The sequence below is a fragment of the Cebus imitator genome, unplaced genomic scaffold (assembly GCF_001604975.1).
Source record: "Cebus imitator isolate Cc_AM_T3 unplaced genomic scaffold, Cebus_imitator-1.0 Scaffold112, whole genome shotgun sequence".
Taxonomy (NCBI): Eukaryota; Metazoa; Chordata; class Mammalia; order Primates; family Cebidae; genus Cebus; species Cebus imitator.
In genome coordinates, this window is record NW_016107427.1 from 114,631 (window position 1) to 118,001 (window position 3,371).

The following is a 3,371-nucleotide window of genomic DNA, read 5'->3' on the forward strand; positions in this document are numbered from 1 at the left end:
ATATACACCATGGAATATTATGCAGCCATCAAAAACGATGAGTTTGGGTCCTTTGTGGGGACATGGATGAACCTGGAAACCATCATTCTCAGCAAACTGACAGAAGAACAGAAGATCAAACACCGCATGTTGTCACTCATAGGCAGGTGTTGAACAGTGAGAACACATGGACACAGGGAGGGGAGCACTACACACTGGGGCCTGTTGGGGGGAAATAGGGGAGGGACAGCGCGGGGTGGGGAGTTGGGGAGAGATAGCATGGGGAGAAGTGCCAGATATAGGTGATGGGGAGGAAGGCAGCAAATCACACTGCCATGTGTGTACCTATGCAACAATCTTGCATGTTTTTCACATGTACCCCAAAACCTAAAATGCAATTTAAAAAAAAAAAAAAAAGATATTTTAGCCTGTTAATAAACATTTTTTTGTCTACCACACTGAGAAATTGTACTATGAGGAAACACATCCCTCTAGCTGTTGGGAAATGATTTACTCATACATTTTCTAATCTGCTATAGAATGTTAATATATGACAATTTAAAATTGTCTGCTTCCTAGTTTACTCTGGAAAATAAAGATTACTAAGTATCAAAAATATAATCATATATAATTACTAGGCACTGCTAACCCAAGATTCAGCAAGACTGGAATTGATTGCACAGCACTGAATGAATTGATGAAAATTGATTATAATTTTATAGCTTTTTATGAGTACTGCTGGTTCTTTAATGTTATAGTTCCTAGATTTACGAAATCTCTTTCTCTTAAGCTAACTATAACTCACAACAATTTAGTAGATTACACTTTCGTAAACAGAAATGAAGCATTTACCTTTTTTCCCTGACTGATTTCTCCAGAATTTTGAAATTCTTACTGAATACTCTTATTTTCACGACAACATAGTTGTTAGCAGAAGTCCAGTAAGAATCTGTTCACCTGAGAACAGGACATAATTGGAAACTTCGGTTATATTATCAAGGCTTTTACTGGAATATCATATTTAGGAATAGTGTACCCAAGATCAGTTATGACCAGCAATTTTAAGGAACTAAGGTGGACTTTTATGGAGCCTATCCTTACAAAGCACTCTGAGAAAAGCCAGCCTGATACCTGGATTACAGGGTTCACAGCCTTACAGCCTTACAGGTTAGTAAGGAAGGTCATTTTCTTGTAGGCCCAGGAATTTAGGGATAGTCTGGGAGCCTCAAGAAGAGAGGAATTCATGCAAATCTTTCCTGAAAATCAGCTACAGGACCGAATGTTTGTCTCCAACACAGGACTCCCTCTGAGACTCACAGAAAACACTATGACAGGTACTTCAGTTATAGGCTTCTGAAGATATTACTTAAATAACTTTAAGACCATACACTTGACTCAGTGAAGCTCTCCAGAAGTCTAGTTGAGAAACTGATGGGTTCAGGATGCTCATATGCCATATGCCATGTGAGTGTAACTTACTCAGTGAACACATACTTGCTGCTTATAAATTACTCCCATACTGTTTTCTTTATTTTACACATTCACAAATCTGAAAAAAAAAATAGTACAGTTATGAAATTAAAAGTTAATTAAAGGGGGATTTTTTTTATTATCTCTGAAATTTAAGTCCCCAAATCCAGATTATAAAGCAAGGAAATGTCTTACAGCTCAACACTTGCCATCAATACTTTTTCGATGTTATTGGGCAGGGGAGGGTAGTGAAAGTAAAGTAATCAGAGCTCTAATGAGTGCACACTGTCTTCCCTACAAATCCATTTCTTGTCCAACCTTTCTTCCTCATTGGGGCTGCTCAATTCTTTTTGGCACATTTGACCTCCACAGCTTTGGGCCATTCTCATTTGCTTTACTTCCTAGTCTGAATTCCATGGGACCTGCATTTAAGAGGAGAGGGACTGGAGAAAGTTCACCTTATGTGATATGCCTACCTCCTTCCTCTCTACAGTAAATAGTCTCTGGGGTCCCTGGGTGTTCAGTTTTTTTTTTTTCTATTTATATGTTACTGGCTCTTCTGGTGGAAAATGGCCCATGACCTCTATGGCATTTAAGAAAAAAAATAAAAAGCTTTTTTTTTTAACTTTTATTTTAGGTTTGGGTGTACATGGGAGGGTTTCTTATACAGGTAAACACATGTCACAGGGGTTTTTGTACATATCACTTCATCATTCAGGTATTCATCCCAGTACCCAATAGTTAACTTTTCTGCTCCTCTCCCTCTTCCCACCCCCCTACCTTAAATAGACCCCAGTGTCTGTTGTTTCCTTCTTTCCATTCACAAGTTCTTATAATTTAGTTCTCATTTTAAGTGAGAGCATGCAGTATTTGGTTATCTGTTCCTGCATTAGTTTGCTAAGGATAATACACTTCAGCTTCATCCATATTAATGCAAAAATATAATCTCATTCTTTTTTATGGCTGCAGAGTATTCCATGGTATATATGTACCATATTTTATTTATGCCCTACGTGACTGATGTACATTTGGGTTGATTCTACGTCTTTGCTATTGCAAATAGTGCTACAATGAACATTTGCATGCATGTATCTTCATGGTAGAATGATTTATATTCATCTGGGTATATACCCAATAATGGGATTGCTAGGTCAAATGATAGTTCTGATTTTAGCTCTTTGAGGAATCACCATACTGCTTTCCATGGTTGAACTAACTTACACTCCCATCAACAGTGTATAGGTGTTCACTTGTCTCTGTAACCTTGCCAGCATCTGTTATTTTTTGAGTTTTTAATAATAGTCATTCAGATTGGTGTGAGATGGTGTCTCACTGTGGTTTTGATTAGCATTTTTCTCTAGTGATCAGAATACATACAGAGCATTTTTTCATATGTTTCTTTGCCACATGTTTGTCTTCTTTTGAGAAGCATATCTTCATGTCCTTGGCCCACATTTTAATAGGGTTGTTTTTTCTTGTAAAATTAAGTTCCTTATAGGTGCTAGATATTAGACCTTTGTCAGATGCATGGTTTGTAAATATTTTCTCCCATTCTGTAAGTTTCCTGTGTGCTTTTTTGATAGTTTCCTTTGCTGTGCAGAAGCTCTTTAGTTTAATTAGATACCACTTATCATTTTTTGCTTTCATTGTGATTGATTTTGGTGTCTTTATCAAGAAATCTTTGCCCGTTCATAGCCAGGATGGTATTGACTAGGTTGTCTTCCAGGGTTTTTAGATTTTGCATTTTACATTTAAGTCTTTCATCCATCCTGAGTTCATTTTTGTGAAAATGAATATAATTAGGTGTTATGGGCTTTGTATCAGGTGTAAACTGTGTGAGTGCATCTGCTCACACACATGCACATGCCCACAAATTAAACCTTACCGGGAAAGGCACGGAGGCAAAAATGTACAATCCCAGC